Raw genomic sequence first — 22,366 nt, forward strand, 5'->3', positions numbered from 1 at the left:
CTGTAAAGCCATTCCACACCAGAAAATGCTCCCTTTGCAGAAGCTTTGTTAATTAAGAATGTTTGAACTTTCAAGAGGTTAATGCATTCATTCACATCCAATGGCCCAGTTTAGAATTTACCTTTCAAGGTAAATTGGAAGCAGTAACTCATTCATCTGAGAGAACTTTATCATAAGTACCATTGTACAATAGGAAAAAAAAAAAGACTTTTCCTCCGGTTGTTAGTGTTCATTGTGTTATATAGTTAGGCAGAGTAAAATGGCATGCTTTTATTCCAAGTTTATTGACAGTTATGTTTCCTTTTTGCGTTAGTGGTTGTATCATGAAAACACTGTCCTGATGGTTGTTATAGTTTAGAAACTCAAGAATATGATGTAATTTAGAGAGCATTCGAAATTAATCACTGAATTGCCGCACTACTAGCCAGTGTGACAGCTGGATTGGATGACATCAGGAGTCTCTTTTAGCTTTAATTCTGCTCCATGTTTCTACACGATTTGTTGTAGTATTAATATTTTAGCAATAACATTAGAATAAGCATATGCTGCATTCTTTATGGCTTTACCTGTGTAACAGATTAGCTTTTAAAATAAATAAATACGTTGAACATTTCTAACTGGAATCTGAAAAGTCTGTAGTCCAAGTTATTTTTCAGTGATAGGCTCAGGTGAAAAAAAAATCTGTGCTGTTGCTCTAATCTTTCTAGATTTTTCCTCTGCTGGAAAAGAAAGATTTCAGTGCTACTTGGCATGAATTGAAAACACAATCTTTAAATTGTCATGTATTGTTTAAATTATGCATTCTTTATCTTGCTACCCTTATCTGATATTCAGCTATAGATAATGCTTTCCTTTCTCTTAATATTTGGTAGTCATCTGAGGCTTGTAAATTACAGATTGTGGCCAAAAAAAGGTAATTTTGGCTCTTTGACATTTATATATACATTGTACAAGTGTGATTTTTGAGTAGTTTTTTTAATTGGTATTAGATTGAACTTCAATGTCATCAATGAAATGTGTGATTAAGAAATGTAAAATGAGATCTAGGGATAATTGTTGTAACAGGCCACGTGCTCCAAAGATATCTTTACTCTGTCAAGATAAGGCAAAAAAGGCCTCCTAGTCAATTGGATGGATCCTTTTTGTAAAACTTATTTGAAAGACGTGGACAAGAATTCACACCAGATAGGTATGGCTAGGTGGTGATCTGCAATATTGTAGTAAACATCCACATCAATGATATCTATTGAGAGAAAGAGAGAGAGAGAGAGAGAGAGAGAGAGAGAGAGAGAGAAAGAGACCACTGGCACTCTCCCTCTCGCTCTGGCTCTCTTTTTCTCTCTCTCTCTTTCTGTGTGTGTCTCTCTCCCTTCATATGTACATATACATATACACGCTTATGTACATAAATTTAAGTAAATTGAACTAGAACTAGCAAGACAATAAATAAAAAGGTCAGTTTAGAAAAGATGTTTTGAAAACTTGCCAACATTGAATGAAATTAGTTTTTAAAATAGAAATTAAAACATTTTATTTGAAAAAATAGCAATTGATACTTTACATTTTTGCTTATGATTTTGTAGTATTAACTGAGGAATTCTGAGGTAATATTAGGAACAGGATGATTTCCCTCCTTCTGTCTTTCCTTTCCTCCTCCCATCTGATATCTTTTATGTGATAAGGCTTTTCTTCATACCAGAAGAAATGTAAATTTGTTCATCGAAAGCTTGGTATATGTAGATTGTAGGGACCTTGGCAAGATCCTGTGTATGTGTGTGTGTGTGTGTATAGTAGCTCTTCACTATGCTGTATTTGGCTGATGGATAAAAAGAAAATATGTTGACATTAGTATTATTTAGTTCTTGATGAAGGGGAATGATTGGGTCTTTTGCATTTTTTTTTTAAGTGAGGAATCTGGTAGAAATTAGTAATACAAAGTCTTCCTATATCATTTCTCTTCCTTTCAGAGTCTGTTCAATCTGTAATAGTACATTTGAGAGAGATTTCATAAATTTTGAAGAAAATTTGTGCATTCTTTAGCCCTTAAAATGATCAGTCAAGTAATTCTAAAAACACCACATTAATACTGTCATGTATTTTTAGAACACTAATTTCTGAGGAGTTAAATAGAGGGAGAGATATTTGGTCAACAGGGCACTCTGAAGTCTGAGACTTGAGTTGGAATCTCCTCCTGTACTGCTTTTGTTGGATCATAGATTTAGAACGGACAGGAAACTCAGATTTAATCTCTGAGCCTCAATTTCCTCATCTTCATGAGTTCACTCAGACAGTAGCTGTGTGACCCTGGGCAAGTTACTTAACCTTGTTTGCCTCAGTTTCCTTGTCTGTAAAAGGAGCTGGAGAAGGAAATGGCAAATCATTCTAGTATCTTTGCCATGAAAACTCCAAATGGGATCACAAAGAGTCAGACATGGCTGAGATGACACCACTACCACAACAATATAATGGCTGTGTGGGGAAGGGAGTCGTGGAAGGCTGTGAGAAGCAGCATGTGTATAGTTCATTAGATCCTTCTTTGACACATTCTGACTTGACAAGCCCCTTAAGCTGTCTATGCCCCCTAAGGAAATCTAAGACCAAGTTGCACAATTGCTGATCTGCATTGGTAGAGGGAGTTTGCTCACTGCACCGATGAAATCACACATCTGGACCAAAAGAAAAAAAGGACAGTATTTGATTATCTAGTTGTGAAGGAAGAGATATGTAAATATTAAACATGTAACATGGGAACTATTATTTTAAACACCTTTGTAAGGTAGGCAAATACTGTTATTTTCACTGTGTAGATAGGAAAAGCAAAGGCAGGGAGATGTTGAAGGACTTTTTATTCTGTTTGAAAAAGAAAATCCAGGTTTTCATATATTGGATTTTATTTAAATCACAACATACCTTATGTAATAGTTAAGGAGTAAAAACTGACAACAACAAAATGGGCTGAAAATGAAAACCTCTGTTTAAAACAGGCTAATTCATAAAGTTAAACATATTTCCAGGGAGAGGAGAATTTGACTATTTCATTTTTAGGCTCCAATCTTTGATCTGAAGATATTGAATGACATTTGACTGATAGCAGAAAATCAGTTGCAGAGTTCTGTGGTAGCTAGTTAAGACTATTAGTGCCCTTGCTTTTGATGGTGGCATTCTGAGTGAAATACTGTGGAAATTTGTAAATGTAGTAAAGGAATGGATTTTGAACTTAAATCACTTTAAAAATCACTTAAACAATTTTCAATAGATAAGTTTAGAATTCTGGGAAAGGAATCCAAGTATATTCCTTTTAATTTCTCCCTCTTATTAATAGATAGCAAAAAGCTGCCTTCTCATTTTACTTCTGCTTAACCTATGTATCCCAAATGTAGCTAATAGATGTATGATTTTCTTGCAGTATGAAATGTTTTTAAAAAATGTTTCTACCTTGGAGGAAGTAATTTGTTTCACATAATTAAACATTCTATTGGCTGACTTGTCAACTTCTTAAAAATGTAATCTATATTAATAATAATAACTTTATCTCCTCTCTCTCTCTTTACCCCTTACAATCCTGCTTCTAACCTTATTATTCCACTGAAACTGCTCTCTGCAAGGTTACTAATGATCTTGGCTGCCAAATCCAGTGGCCTTTTCTCAATCCTCATTCCCCTTGACCTCTCTTCAGTCTTTGACACTGAACAATATCATAGTCTCCTCCTTGACACTTTTCTTCTCTATAGGTTTTCAGGACACCCTCTCCTGTTTCTCTTCCTCACTATCTGACTGCTCCATCTCCTTTGCTGAATCCTCTCCAGATCACATCCTCTACCTCTAGGTGTCCCTCCTGGGCCCTCTTCTCTTCTCCTTCCATATTACTTCACTTAGTGATTTCATCAGTTCCCATGGATTTAATTACCATTATGCTGATGATTCTCAAATCTTTCTAACCTGCCCCAAACTCTCTGCTGACCCCCAATTTCAAGTCTCCCAACTACTTTTCAGACATTTCCAACTGTATGTACATTAGATGTTTTAAACTCAATATGTCCAAAATGGAATTCATTATCTTTCCCCTTAAATATTCCCCATCTTCTAACTTCTGCATTACTGTAGAGAGGAACACCATCCTCCCAGTCCCACAGGCTCACAACCTAGGAGTCATCCTGGATTTCTCAGTATCCCATACCTCCATATCCAAGCTGTTGTCAAGGCTTGTTGATTTCGCCTTTGCAATATCTCTCCAATACATTCCCTTCCTTGTTTTGACACTGTCACCATGAGTGGGTCTTAATAGACGAGCACAGATCAGAAATTTTAAGGTTGTATTATATACTTTATTTCAGTTGTATGAATGCTTAATTTTGTATTTAGTCTTTTCAGCTTTACAGTTACAATAACATCAAATCATTTTTTTTCCCTTTGGTGAGACAGTTGGGGTTAAGTGACTTGCCTAGGGTCACACAGCTAGTAAGTGTTATGTGTCTGAGGCTGGATTTGAACTCAGGTCCTCCTGACTCCAGGGCTGGTGCTCTATCCACTGCGCCACCCAGCTGCCCCCATTTTTTCGAATGGCAGGAACAATGGCATATAAAAATAATTTTGCTGAAAAGAACACATTTTGAATGAGATGTAGTAGGGCATAGTGAAAAGAAAGTTGGCCCCCAGAAACAGGAGGACCTAGGTTCAAGTCCCACCCACTTCTGACACTAGCTATGGGACCCTGGGAAAGTCATTTAACCTCTCAGGGCTCTAGGCAATTATCTCACACTCTTTAAGTTGCAGAGAAGGTACTGACATATTGGTAAGTGGGATTTTCTCATCTAGGAGTTCCTTATACTAATGAAATCCCAGATCCAGTGCTTACCTCAGGTTTGGAATGCTTGGAAAAGGTAGAGTTCTTAATCATCTAAACCACTTTAAAGAAAATGTTTTGCCTCTCGGTCTTAAATGTGAATTATGATCCCAGCATATTTTGGCAGTGGGGTCATCCAACGGGCAGCTGCAGAGCAATGTTACATGTGCAGTGAGGAACCAGTTAGCTGTCTTGAATCACAGACAGCTGGTTTTCTGAAATGCTTTTCTTTTATTACAAATGTAATGATCTTTAGTTGTTTTTCTCTTAAGATTGTCTTTTTTGTGACTCTAAAGATGTTGACAGCCCTATGTCTAAGTAGTAAACATGGCTACTGTTGCTAACTGTTTAGGATGTGCTTGTCTGTCCACTAAACTGGAATTTTTTCCCTCTTTGTTTCTGCTTCCTGGTTTCCTTAGCTTTTTTCAAGTCTCTGAAAAAAATCCCATTCTGGTCCCTCCATAATGTTAGTGCCTTGTGTGATTATCTTCAATTTATCCTGTCTGTTATCTTGTTTGTCCATAGTTGTTTCCATGTTGTCCCCCACCCCACTCCCATTAGACTGGGAGCTTTTTTGAGGGCAGGGGCTGTTTTTACCTTTCTTTGTATCTGCAATATTTAGTATAGTACCTGTCATATTATAGTAGGTGCTCAATAAATACTTGTTGACTTGACTAAGGCAGTTAACTTTGAACAATGTGGCAGCATAAAGTTGTGAATGGAAAGACCAGATCACTCAGCTCTGGAGTCAGTTAACCTGAGTTTAATCTTTGTTGAAGTCTACACTTAATATAATCTTGGCAAGTAAGTCATCTGACCTCTTATTTTTCTCATCTCTAAAATAAGGGTAATAGTATTTTTAATGCCTATAGTAACTTCATAGGGTAGGAAAATACCTTAGACCTTAAAGTACTGTAGAAATGGGAGTAGTTCTGGGAGATCAAGAGGCAAAAGTGTATGTTGGATGACTTCTTGGAAAAGTAAAAATTTGCTCTCAAATGGAAGTAAATCATAATGTATGAAGTGTTTCAACTGTGTTCTTTTCTCATTGTAAAAAATTTCAAAATGTACTTTTCTTATGTGTATCTCCAAGCTGAAGATACCATAAAAAGTTCTGAATTCTTTCTGTCATTGAAACCATGGTACATTTTGTTAATTTGAGCTAATTGTTCTCTTTTTACATGTAGTATTTCAAGTCTTATGTCCTGTTTTCGTATTACATACTTCTGTGAATCATTCACTGACAAATTATATTGCTTGCTGTTTCAAATTATTTGAGATTTACTTTCATCCATCAATTACAGATCTAGATTAAAGTAAAACATTGGAAAAATCATTTAGGTGACTTGCATACAATTGCTTACAAATGCTTGAGAACATGCTTTCATGAGTGAAAATGAGCACACGGCTTGAATTTTGTTTTATGCTGACTATTTAAATTTGTGCTTCTTAAAACTTTGTTAAATATATGAGTTTTAAATATTAATGTCAGCTTAAATTCTTTGGATAGTTTTCTTCCTTCTCTTTTCCCTTCCCCCAGCTTGATCTTTATCACAAACTCCAGTTATTTTATTTTAAAAGTTCACATATCATATTTGTGGATGCAATTTTAAGAAATTTAAGTTTTTAGTCATACATAGCTTATTGTATTTACTATGTTTGTTGTGGTTTTGCTGTATTGGACACAACTTTTTCCTAAAAGCCTGAAGACTCCTTTTAATCATTGAAGGATACATTCTCGTCATCAGTAAGAAATGTAAACTTAAAGACCTACAAATTGTAATTAAGCAGCAATATTTACCGTATTACGCACTATTCTGTTTAAGCTATAGAGTTTTTCGGTGTGTCAGCATGGGTCATGGGTGGTAGTAGGACAAAGGAGACCTATATTGAGAGCTGGGCCAGGCCCGAAGTGTGGCACATGATGACAAGCAAAAAGTCACAGCCAGAGGTGCATATATGTTAGTGCTGATATAGAAATAGCAGGGTATTTTTTTAAGTACTCTTAATTCTGAGGGCAAAGCAGAGGTTAGAATTGGAGTTCCTGGCTAGACTGGATGGAATGCTGAGTGTTGAGTAAAAGCAGACGAACATGGTTTGATGGCCAGAGATCAAGTTGGGGTAGGAAGAGACATAGGGATGGAGGTCTTGGCTGTCTCCTGCTTTAGTTGAACAAGGTGTGTGCTATAGGCTTCTGTGGCTACCAATGTAGAAACAAAGAAGGTGAGGTTGTGTTGGAACTTCTCAGTTATATCATTAATAATTTTGTACAAATATACTGAGAATAAACTGAGTCTCAGAGGTGAAGAGACTTGCCTCTTTTGTCCCATGGTTAGTAGATGTCAGTCAAGGACTTTTTCCATTTTACTGCCTTGACCTCTCTGGATTCCATTTCTTAAAGGTATCTGGCTAAGGTAATTTCCCTCTCCTGGAATATCCTCCTGCAAATAATCGGCTTGTTGAAATCTTGCCCTGTGTAAATTCCATCTTCTTTGCTGTCCCTCCTCCCCCCCATTTCTTTCCTCGGAACTTTCACAGCACCTCCCTTTCATGTTTATATCTGCTGTTCAGGGGGTCAGAGCTCAGAGCTACCTTTTTCTCTCCAGCTTGCCAGTGATTGGGGTAGGAATTGTTTCACTTTTGTCTTTGTATTCTCCAGTGCTTATTAGCATAGTCCCTGGTAAATAGCAGGCAATTGATAAGTGTTAATTGATTGCTTATCTATTCTGTTTCACTGATGTACTTTAAAATTTTTTAACCAGTACTAAATAATTTTAATGATTACTGCTTTATAATATCATTTGAACTCTGAAAGTGCTGTTTCTCATTCCTTCATCAATCTCCCCCTTCTCCCCCCACCATGCTTCTCCTTGAGATTCCAGTTTCTTCTGATGAATTTTGTTATTTTGTCTACTACTGTAAAACAACTCCTTCATGGTTTGGTGCAGCACAAATTCTATAAATTAGATTAGATGGTATTACCAGAGGTAGTGTGGTATAGTAGGCATCACTGGAACTTGGAGTCAAAGAGATCTGGGTTTAAATTCCTAGTTTGATGCTTTATTAGCTGTGGGACTCTGGGAAAGTGACTTTGTGCCTCTTAGGGCCTCATTTTCCTCATTTGTAAAATGAAGGGGTTGAAGTTGATGAGCTCTAGTTTCCCTTCTAGCTCTAAATCTGGGAATCTATGATCATTTTTATGTTTATAAAGCCCAAACATGAGCAGTTATTATGGCTCCAATTTCTTGTGTGTTTTTGTAGATTGTTGACTCCCAGATATTTTATGCATTTATAGTCATTTTGAATGTGATTTCCCTTTCTATTATTTCCTTCTGTTATTTTCTTATTGCTATACAGGAATCCTAATTTTTTTTGTTTTATATATCATTATTTTTCTGAAGCTATCAGTTGTTTCAATTGTTTCTTTGCTGATTCTCCAGGAATCACGCTATCTGCAAATAAACTGACTTTGTGTCCTTTGCAAATTTTTATCTTTATTTTTCTTTACTTATAGTTATTACTAGGAATTCTAGAAGAGTTGTCAAGTAGTATTGGGGAAAGGTGACATTCTTGACTTACCTCCATATTTATTGTGAAAATTAAAAAAGTATTTTCTTATTGCACATCATGCTAGCTGTCGCTTTTAAATGCATACTTTTTATCATATTAAAAATGGCCGTGCTGTGCCTTTTACTTTGTATTTTCAGAATAAGTTAATGATATACTTTGTCAGATTCTTTTGTAGCAGTTGATATAATCAATATGGCATATAGTGATTTAAAAATATTATTAATTATGCTGTTTTCTTCTTCACTCTCACCATTTCATGTCCTGCTGCTGCTGCTATTTTAGCCTTTAAAGTTGAGTGGCCAGAGACAACATGGGGGAAGAGCTAAGCCACCTGGTTCTGCCTTCCTGGACCATGCAGCCTCATCTTCCTTTTCCCTTCTACTCTCTGTCATTTTTTGCCTTGTTGGTTTTCACATACCTTCTCTCCCTTCACCTACCTTTCTTAGTTTTGCTCTGACAACTGCAATCAAAGGAATGACACTATTGTCTCTGGAAAAGCTAGATTACATCTGACTGCCTTATTGTTCTGCTCACCATCTTTGTGACTTCTCATTTCCTTGCAACTTCTCTCCTATGAGTGTTGTCTCCCCCATTAGAATGTAAGCTCCGTGTCTTAATGAACTGATGCAGAGTGAAGTAAGAAGAACTATGAGAATAGTTTATACAGTTACAACATTATAGTGAGAAACAGCTTTGAAAGAATTTAGAGCACTGATCAGTGCAATGATAAACCAAAAGAATCAAGATCAAACATACCATTCACCTGATAGAAATGAGAGGGATGTTCATCGAAATATACTACTACCACACTGTAGAAGTGAACTTTAAATGTAGTTGGGTTATCCCATTTCTTTTAGTTGTAGCTTTTATCCATTCAGCATTCTAGGCAAAAAATTGTCAAGTCATTTTTTTACTCTTCTGCTTCATTTTGTTATTGAATCTGTCACTTCAAAATTTTGGTGTGGGTACTCTTTCCATTGTTGTAGATTGCAAGCCATCTGTGCCTTTTTATCCTAGGTGACTCTTGTGTATATGTCCTTTTATTTTCTCCAAAAGGAATCCACCGACGTGGACTTTAGATCTCTTGATTTCAGATGGATAGTAATGCAGTAGTATGTGGACTGCCCAGCTTGCTATTTATTTAGCCAGCCCACTTACTTTTCTGGCCTTTTTTGAATGATCTGTTACCTGGTTTTGTGTGCACAATTCGTTGGAGTAATATCCTGTAGCTTATTTTTGCCGACCACATGATGTACAATTTGGACCGTATAGCAATTGTAATATTCCATGATTTTCAGTCATACAACATCATTGTTTTACCCTTTCCTGCCCTTGGGTTGCCTAGAATCCATGCTAGGTGGCCAGGTGGGGAATAAGACCTGTTTTTGCTTGATTGCTCACATATCTCTGATGAGACAGGAAGTACCAGTTCCATTCTTCTGGTCAGATGGAAGATCACCTGACCCTAAAAATCTGCCATGCTATTGCCTCCGCCTTACTATCTTCCCTAGTTTACACCATTTTGAAAACTTGCCATCTCCATTCTCACCTACTTGATGCTTAAGCAGCCCTGAACCTTGCTGTCTAACCCATTACCATCATCTTAGGACTCACAGGCCTTTCCATCCACCCTGTAGCTGCCTTTTATGTATCGTCTCCCCGAATTGGAATGTGCCTGGTATTGATAACAACAGAGATTGTCTTGGTTTTTCTAGTCAGTACACATTTCTTACATGCCTACTATATGGTAGGCACTGTGCTAAGTACTATGGATTCAAAGAAAGATGAAAGAGAGCTCCTGCTCTCGAGGAATTTACAATCTAATGGAGACAACATGCAAACAACTACGGACAAAAAAAGATATATACAGGATAAATTGGAAATAATCAACAGAGGGAAGGTACGAGGATTAAGGTTGAGATTGGGAAGGGCTTACTGAAGAACAGTGGTGTCAAACTCAAATAGAAATCAGTTCCTGCTGCCCCGTATTGACTTAAAAACCGTTATGTTGTCTTTTTATTTATTTATTTTTTTGGTTAAACATTACCTAATTACATTTTAATCTGGTTCAGGCTGCACTTAGGAGTTTTGCCTGGTTTTGTGGGCCACAAGTTTGACACCCATGCTGTAGATGGTAGGGTTTAGCTAGGACTTGAAGAAATTCAGTGCTTGGCATATAGTAAGTGCTTAATATATGTTTTTTCATTCATTCAGTATTGATGTTACAGGAATAGGATTTAGTTTCAGGGCAAAACTTGGGACCGCTAACCATCTAGTGCAAAGTTACTCAGTCAAGTATTTATTAAATTCTTACGCACTGTGGTAGGTGCTGGGAATACAAAGACAAAAAATGTAACAGTGACAGTTCTCAAGGCCCTCACATATATGTGTATATATAGAATAAATGCAAAATAAATATAAGGTTATTAGAGAGAGGGAGGGTACCGGCAGTTGGAGTTACTACTAAAGGTTTTGTGTAGAAAGTACAGTATATGCTTGGGATGAGGTTCATTGTTAAGGATGATGAATATAAATCCATATTTCAAATAATCTTGATAATTTCAGATATTTTTGGTTAACTTCTTGCCACATCTAATTAGATTATCATTGCATTGGGGGAACTTGTCATTGTAGTATGGGTAGAAATGTCATCTCTGTCCTTTCATTATTGCTTGCTTTTGCTCAGATTATTAGTATTACTTTCAATCCTTGGTTTGAAATTTTTTGAGGGTTAGTTTGTTAAAACCAGATAAATGAAGCACAAATCCATTTAACCATATCTATTTACTTAAGTCTTCTTTTGAATGAATAAGTGGAGGAGCCACTATCAATCCTACTACTTTCTCAAAAGACCTTTCGTGATATGATATATGACAGTTGGAGTGAATGTGCTAGTATTAGTTCTTGTATTCATAAATATTAGTACAACTTAATATAAATAAAAGTTCTCATATTTTTTCTTATATTCTAATGTGTTGTGCACCCTACTTTGGAGGCCACTGGTTTGAGGGAGAGTTGAAGAGAAAGGGGTTGGGTTCGTGAGGTGTAAGTGAAGTGAAGGTACTCAACAAAAGCTTTGAGTTTTATTTTCTGCATTTAAAAAAATGATTGTGAGAAAAGGAGCCTGATAAATTTGGGTGTGTTATACAGAAGAGATTTGGAACCCCCAGATCAGGTGACCTCTAAGGTTTCTTTAAGCATTCTGTGCCCATGAATTCTATGGATATTTTGTTGGATTGCCTGAGAGCAGCCTCATCCCTTCCCATGCTTCTAGAAATCAGTCTGATATATTTGTCCCTGGTTTCTGCTTTTATCACAGTATATTTTGTGTTGAACCTTATTAGTAAGGCATAGTATTCATCTGCCTTCTCTGAGACACATTTAAAAAATTTATTCTTTCTGGATTGGTGTGGACTTCATTAGCTCATTGTTACGTAGTTTAAAATTTTCCCTCTCCTGTATTTCTCCCATGTGATGTTAACCATTCTTTGTTGTTATTTCCTGTTTCTGGTTGTTTTGCCAGATTTAATTGAGTAATGAACCAGGTAGTGATCATGGTTAAATTTATTTAGCAGCCATTCCATTGTTAGGTAACAAATATTAACTAGCCTATCACTTTTACCCTAGGTTTATGATGGTGGTAGTAGTATATCCGATGAAAATCCCTCTCATTCCCTGATATGAAGTGGTTAATTCTGAAGTTATGTGCTAATCTGGAGAAACAATATGTGCCAGTTGCTGTGGCCAGTAGGGTGTGGTTCAGAAAGGACTTGCTTCTGATGTTATTCCTTGGGCTGAGCTAGAATGGGCTAATTATAGAGACAAACTCTTGGGAAGGAAAGGAACAGGGTCAATTAGAGCATTCAGCACTATTTCCTTTAAATTAGTAGTTCACTTTAGCAGATAAAAATAAAGAACTAGTGAATTTTAAAACCAATAGCTTAAAATAGTGCTAAGGATTGTCAAATTCTTTTGATCTAATAGATTTTTATTCTCTTTCCAGTAGAATATGCCAAGATTACTTTAAAAAAAAACTCAGTCACATAAGTTTATAGTTATATAGAGGAATCTTAAGTTATTGCATGTCTTTTGCACTGTTTTAGTTTAATAGATTTGCTTAATAAAGTATGGTCATAAACGTTGTCAAATGTTAATGCCTAGGGATAGGTATTGGATTTGTGATTTCATTGGCATAGCGAACTCTCTTAAGTGAGGATACTCCCTCTTACCAATGCAGGTCAATCACCTTCTTTGTAATTTATATTCCTAGAGAGTTATCTAGAGCAAAGGTGGAAAGTATAGTTGTATCAAAAAGTCAGTGTCCATTGCCGGGGGCAAAAACATCTCATAGCACATTCTTATCATTGTCTTAATAAGTGGAGTAGTGTACAGAACCATGGAAGTATCAGTTTTGTAAAATAAAACTTCTGTTTCTTCTCTGCTGTACTGAAACTTCCAAATGAGAGAGAAGACAAATTGAACAACTTCATAATCTTCATTAGAAAGGTATTTTGAAAAAACTATTTCAGAACAGTATTTTCTCCTTTATTCTTCATACTTAGCTATCAATATTCTAAAAACAAATATTGTTAATGTTATGTATCTAACACTTTAAATTTTTTGCTGAGCATTTCTTGCATTGGAATTTATTTTAAAAAATGTCTTTGTCCTTTATTATGAAAAAATCTTGGATATAATTTTCTCCTTTTTATATCCTGGTTGCTGAACTAGCCTGTTGCCCAATTTAGTTTTATTCATGTATTCATAAACTTGTGTAAGTTGTCAGTCTGTAGGCATTCATACTCCTATTTCCTCATTTTCAGTGACCTCATCAGCTCCCATAGTTTTAATTATCTCTGTGCAGATGACTCCCAGATCTGTATATCTAGACTTAGTCTTTCTCCAGAGCTTCAGTTCTGCATCAACGACTGCCTGTTTGGCTACATCTCAAACTGGATGATCCTGTAGATATCTGAAACTCATCATGTCCACTGCAGAGCTCATTATCTTCACCCTAATCTTTTCTCCTCCCCCAACCCAACCCCAGGTACTGGGCTTCTTTTTTTTTTGGTTAATTATAACACTATTCTTCCAGTCCCTCAGTTTCTCAAACTGAGTCATCCCTGAATCTCATTCTCTCTCATCCCACATATCCAATCATTTTCCAGTCCTTGTTGTTGATTCTCCTACATATTTCTTGCATCTGTGATCTTCTTTCTACTCACATGGTCACCATTCTGGTTCAGAATCTCTTTACCTTTCTTCTGGGCTATTGCAATGGATCTTCCTCTTTGCAGTCTTTCACCCCTTCAGTGCCTATCTTCCACAGAACTGCCAAAGTAGTCTTCCAAAAGCACAGATCTGACCATATCATTCCCCAGCTCAGGATTTCCTAGTTGATACAGACTGGCTCCAGCCTGCCTTTTCAGACTGCCCTTAACCCATGCTCTCATTCTGTACTGTAGCCAGACTGGTATACTTACTATTCCCAGAACTTGCAATTCCATCTCCCACTTCCGTGCCTTTGCACAGATTGTGTCTCCTATCCCTACATTAGTCTACCTTATAATGATCATTTATTCAGTGCTTGCTAGCTACCGTGCTAAGTACCCAGGATACAAATAAAGTAAAAACGCAGTCCTTCCCCTGGAGTCTTTCTTCACTTGTTGGAATTCTTAGCTTCATGGCTCCTATTAGAAATCTTTTCTGATCCTCCCAGTCATTTATGCTCTCTTCCTTCTTATTTTATGTTGTTTTAACTTATCATGGATACACTATATTCCCCAATAGGATGTAAGCTCTCTGTAGCTTTCTCTTTGAACTTTGAACTCTTTGAACCTCCTTTACATTACTTGGTATGTACAGTGTATCCTAAAAGTCTTAGTGAAGTTTTAAGCAATTATTTGTAGTAGGTACTTAATAAATGTTTGTTGAATTCAACTGATTGTACTTACTCTTTACAGGAGCCATTTATTGATTGATTGATTGCTTTTTGGTGAGGCAATCATCAGGGTTAAGTGACTTGCCCGTGGTCATACAGCTAGTGTCAAGTGTCTGAGACTGGATTTGAACTCAGGTCCTCCTGATTCCAAGGCTGGAGCTCTATCCACTTCACCACCTGGCTACCACAGCCATTTATTTATTGTGAAGACTTCATCTTATTGTTCCTGTTGAGATTCCACACACAACAGAAAAGAACACTGGGTTCAGGAGGCTTGAATTTTCAGTCCTCATTTTACTACCAGGACAAATTACTTTATCTCTTAGTTTCCTTATGTGTGAAAGGAAAGAGTTGTACTTAATGGTCCTCCTAGCTCAAATATTCTATGACTTCTCTTGCCTCCTCTTCTATTTTCATTTCTATTTTATTTGTCTCCTTAATAAGGATAATTAAAGCTTTTCTCAAGTTTCTGTAAGAGGTTTGTAATACTTGGCTTAAATAATACTTCATACTAATAATACTTTATTAGTGATGGTGTAGAAACCCTTTTCCCTAAAGCCAGGGAAACTTTATTGATATATTTTGTATCATATTAATAAAATAAAGGTAAGGTATATTGAAGGTTGCATTTGGAAACAAAGCTTCTTTCCCCCTAAATTTCTTACAATGTTAGCTGTCCTCACTCCAAAGATGATGCCTTAGTGAAATTTTGCTCAGAATGATCTGATGACTATGAATATGATCTTTGTGGTGGTATGTGATATAATTAATCCTAGTGTGCATATTGGAGTTCTTTTATTTGGCGTTAGGCAGAGTTGTTCCCCTAAGTACATATATAATAGAACAATTAGAGGATTTTTGTTTTTCTCTCTTCCGTTACTACATCTTCCATTTGGCTCTGAGGGCTAAGAGTCTTGGAGGTTTTTCCTGGGGGCAACCATGTAAAAATTGTCTCTGAGCACATTATCAAGGTGAAGGGTGGGGGTAATGAAGAGAGTCTTACCATTCCTTTGCCTGCTTTTATGACCTGGGAAGAAACTTCCCATCTACTAGTAGAAAAATTGGCTAACATGAGCAGTGGAGGAGTAAGTGAGATCAGCCCGTCTCTGTTCATGTGGGAGTAGTGAAGAATTGTGGTTTTGGCAGCCCTAATAGCAATGATCAAGATGTTTAGCTTCTTGTTGTGTTGTATGAGTGACATTCCCCCCCCCCCTTTTTTTCCCCAAGAACCAGGACTTTACTGTCCAGATGCTAATTCCCTACCATCCTGTTACCAGAGGTTAGTGCAAGTTGTTGCTGCTAGGGGGTAGGGATTAAGCCAATCTGAGAGGCAGGTAGGTGGTGCAGTGTACCTGCCCTGAAGTCAGGAGGAGCTGAGTTCAAATCTGGCCTCAGAACATTTACTAGCTGTGTGACCCTGGGCAAGTCACTTAATCCAGATTGCCTAAAAAAAAGAAAGAAAAAGAAACCAACCAGAATGGGAAGGAGGGAGAGTGTTCTTCCTATTGTAGGAGTTTAGAGTGAAGATTGAATTGTCTGTTTATGATATGTATGGGTATTATTTCGATATTAACATTTGTAGGCTCATGTTATCACTTGGATTAAATGCTTTTATGAAGTAATGAAGATGGTAGACATGATTGAGTGAGACATGAAAAAATTAATGGAAGTGGGGAGAAGATGAGAGCGTTAAAGGATAATATGATTAGTGGAAACACAAGACATTCACCTAGACCAGGGGAACAGAACGTCTGTGAAGTTTGGATTCAGTCAAAGGACCCTACTTGAGAACCTAGAAGGCCACATGTGGCCTCAAGGCCGCAGGTTCCTCACCCACCCTGCCCTAGACAAATGAGACTGGTACTGCCAAATGAAAGGAAGAATGAAGGGGTAATTTTTTTTCTTCTTCTGAAAGTGTGCTGAGTGGTTTTTTTTTCCCTTCTTCTATAAATGTGTCTCACCCATGCACAGACCAATTTGGGAGGTGGGACTAAGGGATTGTGGTGCATTTGTGTCTATTAACTGTGATGAAGTAGAAAGAGCACCACTAGTCTTTGTATCACGAAATCAGGTTTTGAGTTCAGACTCTGCCATTTGTTAGCTGTATGACTAACAGGCCATTGTTAACCAGTCCCCCAAATGTCTGCTCAGGGAAGAATAGGTATCGTGGCTGATACAGTACTCTCTGGTATTGGGTAGTATCTCTTGCATAGACCTAAAGTATTTAAATGGATCACTGGCCTAGAGTTGTTGTTAGATTCTGTTTAACAGTTTTAATTAAGAAAAGTTCTCAACATTTCTTTTTTACTATAGCTAAAGGTTTCAGAATCATAGTATTATGGATTTAGAATTGAAAGGGATCTTAGTGGTCAAGCCTTCTCATTTTATTTATTTACATATGAAAGTAATATTGAAGTCTTTTGTTTTCACCCAACAGTCATTAACATATTAACCCCCCTATCACAAATGGAGCTCTCTCTTTTAATAAAGTAAAAAAACAAGCAACAAACTAAGCCTATCTGAGACTGTGTCTGATACAGAATTTAGCACCCAAAGTTCCTAGGATTGACTCTACTGAACTGAGATTGGTCATTACAGTGTGGATAAACAAGAAAATTTTATGTTTCCTGAATGCAATCCTTGATTTCTTCTATTGCTTTACATATGCTCTTCTTTCACTGGAGTGTTGTTGTAGGTCCTATTAAACTGTAACTGCTATGATTTAATTTCATAGTATTTGGTTTGTGGCTTGATGTCCCTACTTTCATATGTTAAGGATACTTAGATCCTTCTTAGGATTTTATAACTGCAAGTATCTTCTTAGGGGGAATGCACATGAATTTATATTGCTTGCTAAAGAATATATACATTCACACACATATTTTACATAGCTATATTAATAATTGAGGTTTTTTCCCCCCCTTTTATATTGGAAGCTTGTTCCTTCTGTTCTGTAGAATCCTAGTTTGGAATTCCAAGGGGAAAAGATAAACATATCCCTATCAGTGAACTTGTTAGCTCTTATTTGAGAGACTAGCCCAGTGCCATCCTTCTGGCAATATCTAAGTAATTTAGAAACAGAATTCGCTAAGAAAACTCATGCCCATATTAATTTGCTACAACCCAAATATTTATATAGTTTTGACTGCTTCTCTCTTTTGCTTTTACGTCTAAAACCACCTGAGGAGTTGTTCCCCCTACTGCCTTGTTCTCCACAATTTTAACGTAGTAGGTAATTGTCTACCTGGGCCCAGATGGCTCCAGAACACCTGAAATCACAGCAGGATTCTCCATATCCCATTCTTTAGCAGATTTAGTGTGCATTTGGGGGAGGGTAATAGAGACATTCTAAATTTATCTCATCTTCAATTAATCCATTAAAATACTTAGAATTACTAAAGTGTAGATGTGTAGAAGCAGAGGTAAGAAGAAAACACCTTGTTTCACACAAGTCATTACCTTGAAACTCTTGAAAAGCAAGGTGCATCCCTAATACACATTAGAGATGAGAGTTTTCCTGTAAAAAAGGGAAAGCTAGGAAGCAGTTTTGATGGTTGGCATGGCAACTACCCCAGTCTGGACTGAAATTTGGAAGATTGCAGCATCTCTCATCTCTAGCACACATGAGGCATTGGTTGGCAGTATAGAAGTGGCTATAATAAATTTCATTGGGCACATGAGTTTAGTGCATGGATTCTTCCTTTTCCCTTTTCTAGTATAAAATTCCACATCTGGATTATAGAATTACTTTGTAATCATCCATTTGGAGATGCCTTTGCTAACAGATGTAGGGGTTGAATTGGATGGGGAAAAACTGACCTAATGTCCTGATTTTCACACTTCTAGTATAGTCTTCATTTAATTTGCTACAATTAGTGGGTTTAATTCAAAATCTTTCCTCCCTTTTCTGTCTGATTTTAGCCTATTCTTTAAGTCACAGCTGAAACATCATCTTCTTCAAGAAACCTTCCCTAGCTAAAAGCAATCTCCTTTCTTGATTTGAATTCTCTACATTATGATTTTAAAAATCATTATTGCAAATGTTTCATTTTCTAGAGAAATTTTGTTCTTATAACTCTCATGAATACCCTTGTCCTCCCATACTCCTACCAACCATTCCAGGGTATTCCAGACCTTAGGGCTTACAGAGTTTCATAAATGTTATAATTCCAGTCAAAATAAATAATTTTTCTCTGTCCTTGGTAGTTATGCATAGATGATAAAGTGTAGTAGGTACTCTCATTAGTACCTTAGTCTCCTTAGGTACACTTGGTAGCGATATATACATGCAGGTATATTGATTGGCATATTTCCTGCTTGACTTTTTCATTGTGATAACCTTTAAAACTTGGAGGCACCATCAGTTGTAGTAAGTGGACTCTTTAAACAGTGCATACCTTATTTTAACTGTTTCTTTTTAGTTCTACTGTATCTTTATAATATTCAAACTTGTTCTAATGCCCTGGTTTCATTATGGAGTATTATTCATGCTATGGAAAGCGTTTTTGCTGTCAACTCCTAGATTGAATTATATTTGTTATATTGACTGTGAAGACATTCTTCCTTTCTCCCATTGTATTGTGTATTGAATTCTAACATATTTCTTTTATATAAAACACATTCGTTAAGAGTGACTTTCAGGCCTCTGGATCTCTAGAAATCATACTGTAAAGGAGTTAAACCACTTAGCTTTGGAGCTACTCATCTGGGGTAATGGATAATGCTGTCCTCAATGGTGGTGCCCATGTATCTTGCTGGCCTCAAAACCCTACTCCCCAATCATTCTTTACCACAGCCATCTTCTTTTCTTCCCACTATGTTCACCTTCCTCCTTCCCTAAGTACAACTCATCCTTCATCCTCCTATATGTGTTATCTCCCCCATTAGAATATAAAACTCTTTAAAGGCTAAGAGTCTTTGTATTTGTATCTCAGGGCTTAGCACAATGCCTAGCACATACATGGTAAGTGTTTGGTTCATTGATTCATTTAGAAATGGTAATTGCTTTATTACATTCTTGACAGTAGGTCAGGAAATATTAAGGAATGGAGATTTGAGGAAGAAGTAATAAGACAAGAGAACATGTGTAAGCAAGAAAAAAAAAGGAAAATCTGATTTGTGAAAGAATTTGAGGGACCTGAGAGAAGGGCAGCTTGTAGAACTGGACCTTAGGTTTAGGGAACTTGGGGATGAGACTTTAGGGGGCTTTAGTTATAAAATTAACGTAATATAGCAACTTCTTCATAGTTTGAGTGATGTGATGAAAATTTTGATCTGGAACTTGGGTTACAGATTAGAACCAACCGAAGAAAATCCATTCATATTGAAGACTAGGGCTAGCTAACAAGTAACTGCCCCTCCTAGAGGAAATCCCAGGCAATACTGTTAAGAAATTGGTATGGTGTTACTGTGAATGGAGAGAAGGGTGTAGATTCAGGGGCTGTTCTGGAGGGAGAGGTAGTTAATGAAGGGGTAATGTTGCATAATGGAAATGTCTCTAAACTTGGAGTCAGAAGACCAATGGTTGGAATCCTAGCTCTGTTGCTTCTTGCTTTGGGCAAATCACATCACTTCTTTGAGCCCTGTTTTCCTTATGTATCAAACAAAAAGGCTAGACAGGGTAATTTTTCAGCTCTCTTTAAGCTCTGTGATCTTCCAGCTCCATGAAAATATGAAGCTGAATCAAAACAGATTTAGTTATTAAATTATATACCTATAAATTATATGACATGTGAATATCTAGTAAAAGAGTTGGCATGATCACTGGCTCTGGAGTCAGAGGATCTAGGTTTAAATCCTGACAGACATAGACTGTTTGTTTGACCACTGAGCTATTAATCTCCTTGGGCCTCAATTTCTTCATTTTAAAAATGAAGGACTAGATCAGTTGTCCTCTGAGACCCCTTCAAGCTCTAGATCTATCTCTCTGAAAAAGACTTGGGTCTTTTGGTGGACTGCAAGCCCAAAATGAGTCAGTATGATGTGACAGCCAAAAGAAGCTAATGCGGTCTTAACAAACACAGAATTTCCATGAATAAGAAGATGATAGTTCCCCTGTACTATGATCTGTTGAGACCAATTTGGAATATTGTGTTCAGTTTAGAAAAGATACTGATAACTTGGATGAGGATAACCAAAATAAGGAAGGCCTTGGAACTCAAATCATTTGAAAAAATTGAGTATATTGGTTTTGAGGAAGAGAAGACTTGGGGAGTAGGAACATTATGCTTTGTTCAAGTATTTGAAGTACTGTTAAATAAAAGAAGGATTGGACTTGTGGTTGGTCACTGAGGGATGAAACTGGTGCTATACTGTAGATAGAATTTGAAAAGAGGAAAGGTCAAGCTTGATATCAGGAAAGGCTTCCTGAGAATAGAGCTGCCCAAGCAGTGGAATGGGCTTTCCAGAAGACAGTGATTTTGCTAACTGTTTTTGTCCTTAACCAGAGACTGAATGACCAGTTCTTAGATATTCATTTAGTTGAACTGGATGATCTCATAGATTACTTCTAACTCTAGAAGCTGCAATACCACTTGTTCTTTTGTTTGTTGAATTAATTTGTGAATGGACACGTTTTAATAATTTCATCTGGATTTTACAGTTTTTAGGAACTTGCTCTCTGATTGTTAAACTCTTGTCTGCCAACCCTCCCCAAGCAATTCTGAAATTCCGTTCTGATGAGTCTTCCAAAATTAGGAAGTTTGACAGGAAGAGAAAAGCTTTAGTAATATGCATTGCTGAAAACCTTAAATGAAAGGGAAAAAGTATGGCATTCTTAACCAAATTCTAAAATCTGACATAACTAAATGCGTAGTCTTTTCTCAGGCTTATTTGATTAGAAATAGATGAAAGTTTGAAATAACTTAGGGATCACACTTCAGTTTAATAATAGTGTTTGATGCTAAAACATATATTTGTTGGGGGCAGGGGAATATGAAGTATTTCATCTTTCCTGTTTAGATTTGTAAAGGTAAAACCTACTTCTCAATTTGGCCTCATGGGAGGATAGTTAAAAAACATTACTTCTTTTCTGGCCTGTCCCAATTAGAAGACAACAATTACTTGTCATCCTCAAGTCAAAAAGCAGGTATTATATTAGCATGTAGAGGCAACCTCGTGTAATAAATACAGTTGGCTTCAGAGTCAGAGAAACCGCGGGTTCAAGTCCTGTGTGACCATGGGCGAGATAGTAAACCTTAGTTTTCTAGGTAGTTGTCTGAAACTATTAAGTTACAGAGAAGGTGCAGGCCTGCATTGGTAGAGAGAGCACATATCAATGATATATGCATACATCACATATATCATATATCATACTACATGTTCTCATCCCTGTTTTAGGTTGAAGAATTCTTATGATGTTACTTAGGGTCCAAGAATAATCAGTTATTTTTAAAAACCCACCAAAGTGAAAAAAGATAACATTTATTTATTATAATGAATTTTTTTTATTAAAAATATTTCCCTATTACAGAAGTAGGTATATTTAGCATTGATAATCAAAGAATGTTAGAACTGGAAGAGATCTTAAAGATTATGTAACCTGAGGGGCAGAGCCAAGATGGCGGAGTAAAAGCAGTGACTTGCTTGAGCTCTTCCCCAAACCCCTCCAAATACCTGTAAAAAATGGCTCTAAACAAATTCTCGAGCAGCAGAACCCACAGAAAGACAGAGTGAAACACATTTTCAGCCCAAGACAACCTGGATGGTTGATTAGAAAGGTCTATTGTGCTGGGCTGGGAGAGAAATGCAGTTCAACGTGGGCGTGCATGCAGGCAAAAACTAGGCCTCAGCGAACCTGGAGCAGGTCTTAGAGGACTGAATCACAGGCAGCTATAGCGGTTTCCAGACTTCTAAACCCACAAATGCCAAAGACAATTTACAAGGTCAGTAGGAAGAGTCTGTAACTGAGGTGAGAGAAGAGTTTGGTCCCAGCCCCAGACCCGGTGCACCTTTGGGGTGGCAGCTGCTTCTGTAGCTTCCCACCCACAGACTAAGGGGGAATTGAGTGGCTG

The 22,366-nt window shown here is 37.0% G+C and overlaps 1 protein-coding gene across 6 annotated transcripts in view; it reads left to right on the forward strand.

The window, feature by feature from the left end:
• The window catches only part of MYO9A (myosin IXA), a 321,905-nt gene that overhangs the window by 826 nt on the left and 298,713 nt on the right, over positions 1 to 22,366 (forward strand). The window lies entirely within an intron of this gene.

The sequence above is a fragment of the Vombatus ursinus genome, unplaced genomic scaffold, assembly GCF_900497805.2.
Source record: "Vombatus ursinus unplaced genomic scaffold, bare-nosed wombat genome assembly UNPS02000749.1, whole genome shotgun sequence".
Classification (NCBI taxonomy): Eukaryota; Metazoa; Chordata; class Mammalia; order Diprotodontia; family Vombatidae; genus Vombatus; species Vombatus ursinus.